Genomic DNA, 13,253 nt, shown 5'->3' with positions numbered 1-13,253 from the left:
ACAATGTAAACTAGGTGTGAACTATATGTGAACTAGGTTGAAGAGGAGGAAGGCAGAGAGTTGTAGCAAGAGGGATGTATGCACACATGGAAATATGAGGAATGTGAACTATGTGTTAACTACATGTGAACTATGCAAGACCTAGGAATATGGACCATGTGTGTATACAATGTAAACTAGGTGTGGACTATATGTGAACTAGGTTGAAGAGAAGGAAGGCAGAGAGTTGTAGCAAGAGGGATGTATGGACACATGGAAATATGAGGAATGTGAACTATGTGTGAACTACATGTGAACTATGCAAGACGTGGGAATATGGACCATGTGTGTATACAATGTAAACTAGGTGTGAACTATATGTGAACTAGGTTGAAGAGAAGGAAGGCAGAGAGTTGTTGCAAGAGGGATGTATACACAGATGTAGCTATGACAACCACTTGTAGCTTCTTTCTACCTCCAAGTCTTCTTTGAGTCACATTTGCTTGTATTTGTTGAATGCTTCCTCTCACAGGCATCTCGATTTGAGTGGGTGCTAGAGTATTCATAAGAATTTGCTTGCACATGTTAAGTTGATGCATGAAGGCAAGTTTTTTAGAAGAACTACTCTCTTGTAGTTCACCCTCAATCTTTGAAAGGATGCTTCTCACTTCACTAACACAAGTCAAGACTGCACTATTATCCGCTCCAGAACTCAAGTCTGCCTATTTGCTCTCCATGTCACTCTCCTCATCCTCCAAATGATCTACCTTTGTGTCCTCACACAAATACTCCTTGCTCATGCCATGTGCTTTATCCACAATTGGAAGAATGGGAAGCAAGTACGGGATATGCTTCTCTATGATTAGGCGTAGGGCATAAAGGTTTTTGCAACCACTTGTCCAATCTGGGCAATCACAATAATTGCGTTGCATGCTCACATAGTACCAATGACTTAGTGTAGAAACACTTTGGAGCTTAAATAATAATTTCATGTCATTTATGATTTGCAAAGAAGATGGATCATTCTCATATCGTTGTAAAATTTGCTCGGCCCCCTGTAGTCTTGCAGTGTGGTGTTTTGAGGAGCCATGGATGCTAAAGCGTCCCGAATCAACAAAAAAAATCACTTGTTATGAAAAAAAGTAAATTAAAATGATTGAACCATAGATAAAATTTGAAATACCTACCTCTTGTTTTTGCTTGAAGAACTCTAGCAAAGTCCCACCCATGCGAGTGCCGGTTGTACTATCACCTACAAGAGAATGTAGAAGGTCCAAGATAGACCTATTGATTCATGCATCCAAAAGGGTATACTTTATGTATTGCCATAATCTTTCCACTAAGTTTGTTGTGTCCACATTTCCATAATTGAATAGCCGACCAAACTTGGGCCATCTCTCACTCCAAGGAGAATCATGTCCGCACCATCCATTTGTCACATATCTTTGCACATTCAGATATTCTACATAGTGTTGTAAAATCCCTTGATAGTTGTGTTCAAAATCAAACTCATTGACACAATACATGAGTGTTGTCATACAAGAGTAGAGATGATCTTGGCGCTCCTTTGGAACCTACATGTATGTAAGGTTCTTTAATACACATATACTAATGCACACACAAGAGATAGTGCATCAATATTAAAAAATAATACATACCTTTGGAAGAAGATTCTCTACCCATGCTTTCTTTGTATGGAACCAACAAAGAAGGATATGACAAGAAACTTGTTAACAGAGTCCCAAGCCTTGGTTTTCGTAACAATAATGATCTTCATTGACCACTTTAAGAAAAGCATCAAGCTCTGTTTGGCATTTGTCAATAACAAGTGCCATTGGTTGACGTCCTTCATTCTAGAAAAGATCACCCTAAGGGTTTTCTCTAGAGCAATATTTTCATGGTTTGATCCTGGATCATTTGTGCACATCAAAAACCAAATGGCTATCCCAATACCATGTTGGTTTGGTAATACAGCTCCATATAAATCGCATTTGTCTTGAAAGTACTATCAATAGCCCATGAATTATGTGTAGAAAATCGCATTGCCATGTCTAGCATCCAATTATCTTGAATAATAATAATGAAAGGCTTATCCTTATCATCCTGTGCATGAGGATTGTAAGGTTGGCAATAACACACCTAGCAAGATACGAATGTTCACTTACTTTTACTAACCACATCCTTACACTTATATGGAGGAAGAATTTAAAGCATACCTTGCCTTGAGACTTTAACATGCAAGACTCACTCCACATGGCGGTCCAGTCATCTTTTTAGATCTTCCCTACATTTATAGAAAATAATAATCTATATCATGAATAAAGATAGCAAGGACAAGGTGTAAGTTATATTAAAACGCCATATAAATAGTACCTTGAATCCGTATTTGATAAGACAACATGGAATTCTCCCTTTGAATCATAAAGAACCTAAACATTACTTGATCAATTGGAGAAGACCGCTCATAATGCAATCTTTCTTTTGACAAAGACATCTTTGCCACATGCTGTGAGCTACCCACATCAAATAAAATCTTCCATACAACATTCAATGACATTTGGATGGACTGGTAAGTGATACAAATCCTCACGTGTGCCAGGGGAATGCCCTTCATGAAGAGGAAATAATGAAATAGAGGCATTTTGTGTATCCTTAAAATACACTACTCTCACCTTGAAAGGGCAACCACATTTCTTGGATCTCCTTAGTCTCTTCTTAGTTCCTTTCCTTTCTGCTTTTCCACCTCTATGGCATGCATAATCAACAAATGTGGAAAAATATGTGGAAAAATCTTCATTTTTTTCCAAGCATAGATTGTCTTTCATTTTCCTCCATCTTTTTAAATCAAGCATGCCTCTAGAATCACAAGACTTCAACGCCTCCAAGGTCACTGAAATGTTTCCTTGCATTGCATCCTTCATTAAGTCATAACTTTTCTTTTCAAAAGAGTAGAACCTATTAGACACATATTGACTTGGATCAAACGAAGAAAAAGTTATTTGTCTCCTTAGCTCCTCTAAGTTTGTAAAGGTTCCTTGAGGATGATCTTCACCATCTTCATGGTTGTTGGTTTCATAGGTGCTTGTGTCATTATAAGAATCATCCTCGGAGATCACATAGTCACTTATGTATCCTTCAAGACACTCCATCTCTTATAAGAACAGGATCAAACAAGAGGATAGCTACTATGGGTGATCAAAAATCAATTCTTAAACATGGTTCCAAGCTTACATTATAGCTAGTAATGATATCATAGTTTACTCTTAGTTCACATTATAACCAGAGATTTCATAGTTTACACTTAGTTTACATTATAGTTCTCCCCTAGTTTCAATATTGAGGATAAATTTCAAGTATCACCTAGTAATATCAATCACCTTATTGTGCTTATTTAAGTGAAGCAATTCATATTTATGAGGCACAAAATTTTAGATATCTCATATTCGAATCAATTAGTTATTCCCATGCAATATTCCTTGAATTTCGTGCCAGAAAATTTGGCACCTAGTTCACCCCTAGTTCACAAAATTCTAGTTCACACCTAGTTCACATTTTGGATCCGACGAGACGGAGATTTAATTCCGACCCTATCCTGTCATTTGGCCGTGCCATATAGTCATGAGGCCAGCAGTTGCCCTCTCGCCTAAAAGCAATTGTGTGTACTCTATAAGTAGGGTAAACCAGTGCTCGGGAAACATATTTTAGTGAGCCGGTTCAAAAACCTTCTCACCGCAAATTGAAGAGGATATTTACCAATTTGAGGAGGTTTTTGTACATATAATTTGCAAAATATAACTAAAACTCCCAAATTTTGAGCCGGTTTAGTTTCCTTCTCCCGTAAGTTTGAGTTGGCTTTGCACAACTAGTCTTGCCTGGTGGGCCTTGCTATATGATATCTATAGAATACATAGAACATATGCAAATTGATATTTAGTATCTAGCACTAAAGGAAACAAGAGCATGACTAATTTGGCAAGGGCAGCACTGTGTGAAAGGGATATACATTTGAAATAATGTTTATGGGAGGAGACAAAGTTAAGCGCATCAATTATTCGAGATTATAGGGATAATTACAGTTGAGATTATATCAAAGGGAGGTTGTCTGCTGATGAATGTTTTTTTTAGCATATGTGCTACATATAAATTCTTGCAAACGGAAAGTATTTTAAAAAGAAAATTTTCATCGAATGGTTGGAAGCATAGAAGGTGGATGTTGACTATATTTTTCCTTTCTTCTTTTGTAGTTATTTGTGTTTTTCCTTTTTTTTTTGTAGTTATTATGAGTACAATGAATGAGGACAGCGATAAATGTAACCTCACCTTCTTTGTTTTGTGCTATGGCATCAACAACGCATGTTGCACCGTTTGCCACACCAATTGTCAAGTCAGTGTTTTTAGTGATCATGCAGCACATGGCAATTGCGATCAAATCTAACTCATTGAACTTAGGCTCTAGGAGCCACTACTGAAGGACATTTATGTTACCTCCCTTCGTCTTTATTTCAACTTTTGTAATGTCAATTTGATTGTGCAACTTATTCAAGGCCAGGTTTTTATAGTATTGGAAATCTCATCTGTGAGTACAAATTATCGGAGTAGAGTTGTTGATGCAGTCATGCATATGTGCTTCATCTATAATACATGTACCCAAGGTACAATTGATCTCATCTACAACTGGTTTTGTTTCACGAATAATGGTAAAGAACTAAAGCAATTCAAGGTCCGTTCCATGTCTTACAGAGCATGACATCCTATAGAAAGTTGCATGTAGAAAGTGGACCGAGCTTGTGATATGGCATGTGTTACAAAGCTCCCGTGCATGACCAAGAAAGATCACCAAGAAAGAGAACACATTTGTTGTTGAAGGGATGTGCCAATGTATCCTTGTTATGTTAACATTTTATCTTACGATAAGGTAAAATGTCATTTGGATTAACATGGATAGATCCTCTATAATTGTAATATCTGCCTTTATAACATGGATAACTCCTCTATAATTATAATATATACCTTATCTCAATGCAAAAAATTCGAATTCAAGCAAATAGATAAAGCATAAATGACCTGCAACAATAAATGAGGTGCTTTACTGACGTGCAATGTTGTACTGCTGCATTTCGATTGTCCAATCTACAGGCCGATTTTTGAGTCGAGCTACAAAAAAGCAATATGAATAGTTAAACATATCGTCTTGCAATGAAAAGTCATACATTGAAAGTGCAAAGTATACAGTGCACGTCATACAGAGGTGCCATACAGAAGTATGGTGGAGAGTTGGCACTGTGATCTCTCCAAAAAATTATAAGAAACGGAAGACGTGCCCTGCCCCGTAGCATTTATGTGTTGCGCCAAGCAAATGCATGCGCATGGAAAATTGGATGTAGATAATGAGCCTTGCAATGTTGTCAAGGTAGAGTCACGCTTGCTGTATGTGGTTTCTACCTCAACCGCCTATTGCACAAAATACCTTTGAGAAGATGTGAATAGATTATCAGTGCCCCAAGGAAAAATGAGGGTTTATGTTGGCGACAATATGTCTGTCATCTACAGCCATCTAAACTTGCTCCGATAGCTGCTACGTACATAGACCTTTGCTCATAGGATCCGCCACCGAATCATGGTTATTAGCAAGAGAAGCTCTTTACATGAGGCCGCAATATTGGCAATATTGTCTATAGAGTGTTTGCTATCCCACCGAGTTGTTGAATGGACATGAGTGAACTGCTCTTGGAGGCTAATAGGTGCTGACATATTGGTATGCTTGTCTCCAGAAATGCCATTACTCTACAGTCCGTGTACATCAGCTTCTCTAGCATCAAATCTCTTTGTGTGAAAAAAAGAATTAGCTTCTACTTCTGCTCTTTGTCTATTCTTTTGATCTTGATCAGCACTGTAAGCACGTGCATGATTTACTACTTGACTTCCACTACAATGCTGTTGCATCTCCTTGGAGCTACACATTAACCAACTCTCGTGGACATCATATTCTACATTCATTAGTCATGAGAGATGTTTTTGTTTGTCTGCAGATTGTTCTGAAATTCTTGCCTCATCAAATTTTTTGATAGGCTATCAACAAAGTTGGACGAGGAGTATGACTGAAGCCAACAGCTCATCAGACCATGACTTGCACTAGTGGCAATATTCCCCAATGCCTTTCCCTCGACATTGAGATGTCTGCCACTAATCCCCTTACACACTCTGCTAAAAGCGCAAGCAGCTAGCACTAAACCCACTGGCTTATAATTACTTGAGGATAACCATCAGAAGCTTTGGTGTGATCGATCCTGCTATGCTTTTCTGATCTCATGTCCTCTTTGAGGTTTACTCATTCCATTTCTTCTTCCTCTGTCGTTTGCATCGCCAGCAGCCAAATAGCAACAATAGAAAAAAGTGTTAAACGGGCTTAGAAAGGCAATGAGTGTTGGTGATTCGACTCCAGATTAGGCCAACTGATCATTGATTGAAATGTGATATCTTCTATTTAGAACAGAGACCTCTGCCATCGGTTGATCGCATGAAATATTTGAGGGCTCATCACGTTGGCAAGCATCCGACGTACCCTTCAGCTTGATGATTTGCAACTGTGCTTTTTATTTTATTCACCTGGTAGCTTTTCACACCAAAGTTTCGCAACGATCTTTGTTTTAAAATTTATATCTAATGCCACGTGGTGGCTGCTGCGTTCAGATATCGGAATGGAGCATAGAAGAAAAGCATGGTGGCCGTCTGCAAGCTGTGTCTTAGGCCTACCGAAGAAGCCATGCCTACAGCGCTGCTGTGTCAAAGTTTCGTTACAGATCCCTCTGCTCGAAATCGTATGTTTCGCGCCTAGGTGCCTCTCCCAGCCAGCTACTCAGACCCGCCATCGCATTCACCCTGCCTAAAAATTACGGCCCTCCTTGGCATCGCAGAGAGAGAGAGAGAGAGAGAGAGAGAGAGAGAGAGAGAGAGAGAGAGAGAGAGAGAGAGAGAGAGAGAGAGAGAGAGAGAGAGAGAGAGAGAGAGAGAGAGATGGCCGTACTCCTCAACACAAGCCTGGGCGACATGGTGGTGGTCCTCTACACCAGCGACTTCCCTCTCGCCTCCCAAAATTTCCTGAAGCTTCGCAAGATCAAATATTACAACAATTGCCTCTTCCACACCGTCCATAAGGACTTCCTTGTCCAGACTGGCGATCCCACTGCTATAGGCTCTGGTGGGCACTCTTTCTACAAGCTCCTGCGCGGCCACCAAGCAACATTCTTCAAAGATGAGATCCATCCCCACATCATGCATGATACAGTCGGTGTCGTTGCCATGGCAAGTGCTGGACCCAATCTCAATGCTTCTCAGTTTTACATCACCACCAGACCCCATCTTGACTACCTAGATGGCAAGTATAGTTTGTTCCGCGTTGTCAGGAAGGGTCTGGATGTCCTCATGAAGATCAACGACGCATACGTTGATGTAGATCATTGCCCGTATCAAAACATAAGGATTAAGCACACATATGTGCTTGAAGATCCTTTCGAAGATCCCGCTCAGATTGATGAGCTCATGCCACAAAGCTCACCCATTGCTATAGATCATGAAGTGAGGCTAGAAGATGATTGGGTCCCCATGGATGAGAAGCTAGATTGCAAGGAACTGGACACGTTCTTGCTCTGTAAGGAAGCACATTCAAGAGCAGCTGTTCTTGAAATGATAGGAGACATTCCAGAAGCTGAGATCAAGCCACCTGAAAATGTTCTTTTTGTATGCAAGCTTAACCCCATAACCAAGGATGAGGATTTGGAAATCATCTTTTCTAAATCCGGCAAAGTTCTCTCACCTGAGATTATCAAAGACCACAAGTCCAAGAACAGCTTATGTTATGCTTTCATAGAATTCGAGACTCGAGAAGCTTGTGAAGATGCTTATTTCAAGATGAACAATGCCGTGATCGATGATCGACGGATCCACGTCGATTTCAGTCAGAGCGTATCAAGATTGTGGACACGGTATCGTCGATTCGGCATGAAGTCATTGGAAGGTGGAAAAGGTGGAGAGAAGGGGATGCGGCACCGTAAGAGCTCAAGAGAAGAAAGAATGAGTGAAGCAAATTGTCATTCACATGCAACAAGGCAGTCAAGGAATGGTCCAAAACAAAAAAGGCATAGGAGAAGGTTACAAGATGATCTTTACATGCATCATGAGAGACAACACAAATGCTATAAAGGTAAAGAGCTTCAACACTAACATTAAAGTATCGAAAACATTTGGGTGTGCTTTCTTTGCACATGTTATCTCAAATTTTCCAAAGCAAAAATCCATTTTTCTCAATGCAATGTTCATGTAAGTAGCCTTACTGGTCTAAATCAAAGGACACAGTAAACAAGGCTACCATATACCCCCCCCCCCCCCCCCCCCCCCCCCCCCCCCTCTCTCTCTCTCTCATATATTAAATATATAAAGTTTTAGATTTAAATGAATGAGATGTATGTGCATGTGTGTAGGTGTGTGTGCGTGTGTGTTTTGTCAGCATATAAATGTGTAGAGACAGATCCTAAATATATTGACCTTTGCTATGTTTTGGTAGTGCAACACTTTTCTTTCCAATTTCATTTACTCTTGGTAGTTTTGCAGATGGCAAACACTTGTAATCAAGGCTCCTCTGCAGACAAGCTAAAGCATGAATGCAAATAAAATAGTGTGTACTGGATACAGATGGTTAGCCTTCTGCTAAAGCAATGTGATGCTTTGAAAGAACTACTGATGGGTTTACTAAAATCAACAAGGCACCCGCATTCTAGCTTTCGGTCTCAGTGCCAGGGTACATACCATTTGAATCTTGTGCAAAAAGTGGTAGTGTTGTTTTCCCCTAATTGATTGGCACCAGATGTTGGAAATTGGCTCAACATGGTGGAAAGAGGGTTTGATGATCTGGTGAGATGTATGAAAGCATGCTTATGGCCGAAAAATCTTCCTTGATATACAACAATCATTTAGATCACAAACGAAGGATTGCCAGGATCTTATTTGCCATCATTGATGGACATGCCTCACTTTTATCCCTTATATTGTAAACTGACACACCGTTCCTCTGTGCAAGGTGCCTTGGATATGGGATGGAGCAATGGGAGGTGAGTTCTTATTAGATAAGACAAGTGCAAATTATGGATGTCATGGTATGAACACAATCAATTGTTAGTGTGCAGATGGTGTTGGCACATGCCTTGTATTGTTCTTACACGAACCACTTTTGGTACGATTTTCCTTCGCTTTTGTAATTTGCATGCGTATGTCTGAGCTTTTTGAGTTAGAAAGAAACTGCATGAGTATGATGGTTCTTTTCATCACTCATATTGTGTTGTAATGGGTAAAATGGTGCTTTTGAAATATTTGGGGATGTGATACTGAAGGGCGAAAAATGAAGCTTAGTTTCATTCTGTATGTGATGAAATACCTAGAAATAATCTACAATATGGCAAGACTGAAGACCTGAAGGACCTGCATAGATTGCTTGCCAGCCTCGTTTTAGGAAACAGAGCTGGCATTAAAGATAAGCAATTATGCAAAAAATTTCACTGAATTTGAAGAGATTCAAGAAACAATCTATTGATGAAAGGAAGCTTTCAAAGAAAGAATCTGTAAGTTGACCATATAAATAAATACTAGATGGTATATTAGGGTGTCCTACAAACCTCTTCAAAGGCTTCAAATATGTCAATGCTTGGCTGATGTATTGTGAATTTTACTATCCACCCAATATCTGCTGTGTTCTCATGAAGATAGCTGCAGATCATGCATCTATGTGGGCTTAACCATAAAGATGAAAGAAGGGTCAACAGCAATTGCGAGTCTCTTTCTTTGCTCTGCGGAAATTCGATTGACACCAGGAAGACGAACATCTGCATCACACAGTCATATTATTTGAAGTCAATTTGTATTTTGCAAATTTGATAATTGATCTCCTGTATTCTGAATGGCTTCATCTACCAGCAAAAGACAAACTAACAAGAATGGTAACTTCTTAGCTATTATTTAAAGTACACAAATATTTACAGTCGTATTTTTTTGAAGTCAATTTGAATTTTGCAAATTTCATAAAAGAATAGCTGAGAAGTTACCATTCTTGTTTTTTTGTCTTCAGAGACGAAGCTATGTAGAATACAGGAGATTCTTTTACAGTGACATTTGGGGAGTGGATATCATTTTGCTCATGATTAACCTGCGATCCTAGCAAATGTTTCTTGCTTCTTAGGATACCCAGAGATGCATATGCCACCCTCTATATATCCACCTGTCTTGCTTCCAGCTAAAACATCCATTAGAGTACTCTTTTCAGCATTACTAACACCCACTAGGACTGTAAGATACTTACTTATCGTAGCTATCACTAGAAACAACTTGCACTTTGATTTCCTACATTCAATTTACAATACTGTTTAGGTAAGGCGTAAACTACATAATGGAAAGGAATAAAGGACTTGTTCATAAATGTGGTGGCTGAACTACTACTGTTCCAACATACAATGCTCCTACTACCTACTAGGATTGTTTTAGTTAGTATCTTACAATGAGAGCCATAGACGTGACGTTCACTTTCTGCTGGAGATAAAAGATCTCACCTGGGCCATGTCAACATAGTAGTTGATAGAGTTGAAAGCAATAGAAAGTGGATGAAATGGAAGGATCATTTCTCTTCTTTGAACCTTCGCAGTACCATACCTTTGTCTTGCATACCTATGAAGTGATCCCATATGGTTTGACCTACATTCTTGAATATGTGCATGGGATGAAGAAGACTTATGATTAGTAGGTCTTGCCAATAGGGAAGTTGGTGTAGAATGAATAAGCGCTTCATTTCAAATGGGTGATTTTGCTCATTCGATACCATCCAAGAACTATATTGCATTGATGGTGACCATCTTTCTTGGGGTGGGCGTCTAAGATACCCATCACACATAACGTGGCCTTCAAGAAGGTATCGGACATGACCCTTATACACCATCATATTTAATGCTTTAGAATAGCGAGCTTGTAGTTTAGGGCCATAAATGGGACATGCATGATACCCACTTGTTGCACGTCCTGTGCACTCTCCATAACTGGAAAGTCATGCATTATCCACATTAGAATGCCCCGAACTGTAGCTATGCATCGGTGTGTAGGCTGCTTTGACATGTCAAATACTTGTATCCCTTCCCACATTAGAATGTCCCAAATTGTAGTTATGCATCGGTGTGCACGCTTTGACATGTCAATTACTTGTATCCCTTCCCACATTAGAATGCCCCGAATTGTAGCTATGCGTGGGTGTACAATTCTTCTATTAATGGTTGTAAATACACATCTACCTTATATTTACCTGGAAAAAGAAGTGATAATAATAAGTGTCATTTTTTTATTATTAACCATGGAGGTATATTATAGTTCACCAGTAATACATGCTCTAAGTAGTTGATTGCACACCAAAAGGATTCAAACCATCTATTGCAAGGCACAAATAGATATTGCGGGTCTCCTACGTAAAATTAGACCATTTTTGCTCTATGTGTTGGCATGCCTTTGAGTCACATGGGACACACATTATTCCATCAGTAGAACAATGAAGTGAGTGCCAAGACATTAGTTCTACCAATCCCTTACAACAATGAAACATGTGTTGTATGCAGGGGATAATAGGAAAATGGCATAGAACTTTTATGGGCACCATTGAGCATTGAACATCTTGATGATATCTATCCATTCCACAAATTGGATAATTTATATGTGATGCATACTCCTTTCTATAAAGCACATAATCTTTGGGACATGCATGAATGGATGTGTAGTCCATCCCTATACTCGCCAATATCTTATTGGCCTCATCACGGGATGATGGAAATATATTATCAATCAGAAGAAAAGATTCCTTTAAGAGTTGAAATAGTGTTGACACAGTATTGTCACTCCACCCATAAGTTTATTGTAGGTTAAAGATAAAAAGACGAGCCCTTAGAATAGATGCACATGATCTTGTAAATATTGGTGTGGATGCAAGCCTTCGCAATCTTTCCTCCGTTTGATCTTTGTCATTTTTCTCCTCATCATCCCCATCGTTGTCGATGCATACATCGCATGTATCACTTATAAAAAATGCACCAATCATCTCCTCCATGTCACTATCACATTGGATCGAGGCTACTTGAAGATGTCTATGATTTTTCCTTATCGTGCTTTTGGAGTGTTTGAACTAAAGAAAAATCAACAGTCTCCATAATACTTGAGTCAAATTGTCCATAGTCTTCAATATGCTCCATGTATACACTCCTTTTACGTAACTTTGATCCCTTACATTGGTTGCATGGACACATAAGACAATCTGACAAGTAACTCTACTTGGGAGTCCAGAATACTTGAGTCAAATTTCCCATAGTCTTCAATATGCTCCATGCATACACTCCTTTTGTGTAACTTTGATCCCTTACATTGGTTGCATGGACACATAAGTCTATATGACAAGTAACTATACTTATTTGATGCCATCTTCAATCAATGTGTGATGCTTTCCAAACTAGAAATTACCTGCAAAAAAAGAGTGACAACCATTACACATTGCATTATAAATTACAAACCACATTTAAGTATGCATGCACACAATCACATCACATTCAATATGCAAAGTACATCCATCCTACCACATTTAAGTATGCATGCACACAATCACATCACATTCAATATGCAAAGTACATCCATCCTACCCCCTCGCTAGTTGGGAGCTCTTGGTCTTAAACCTCATAAGACCTAAGTTCAGGGCCCACCACGTGAACGTGGCTCCCATACAGGCCCCTCTGGAAGTGATTCAACGAGCGATGACAAGAAGAGTAGCGGAATACTCAAACATTAAAGGAGAATTTATTGTGTCAATGGTGAATGTCAACAAAAAATTGGGACATCAAGGGAAAATATTACATAAAAATATGTACTCGTTTCCAAGTGGGACATATGCGAAGCAAATGGAACAATGCGTCACCACAAAGAGGGTCTCAAGGGGCAACGGAACATGGCATTATAAGGGTATTGTAGCATTGCAAAGAGGGGCTCTAGGGGCTCATGGGTGCTTCCAAACCAACATACCCCCTTAAAGTAGCATAAATTTGGCACAAACCAGCAAAGTGCATGAGCCCATCGGGGGAGGACTGGATAGAAATCCTTGCTAAATACTGGAGTATTTTTTGACGTAAAATACTGGTGCATTTTTTGACGTTGATACCATCACATATACTGGCATGGCATTCTTGCAAATAGGCAAGAATGTCCCAAGCCTA

General features: G+C 39.3%; 1 pseudogene; it reads left to right on the top strand.

The window, feature by feature from the left end:
* The first annotated feature begins 6,993 nt into the window (after positions 1-6,993).
* LOC147443487 (peptidyl-prolyl cis-trans isomerase CYP59 pseudogene) lies at positions 6,994-8,202 on the top strand (annotated as a pseudogene).
* Positions 8,203-13,253: the final 5,051 nt, after the last annotated feature.

The sequence above is a fragment of the Adiantum capillus-veneris genome, chromosome 14 (assembly GCF_014529385.1).
Source record: "Adiantum capillus-veneris isolate H3 chromosome 14, ASM1452938v2, whole genome shotgun sequence".
Classification (NCBI taxonomy): domain Eukaryota; kingdom Viridiplantae; phylum Streptophyta; class Polypodiopsida; order Polypodiales; family Pteridaceae; genus Adiantum; species Adiantum capillus-veneris.
The sequence above is the reverse complement of the archived record's forward strand: the minus strand, read 5'-3'. Positions and strand labels throughout refer to the sequence as shown.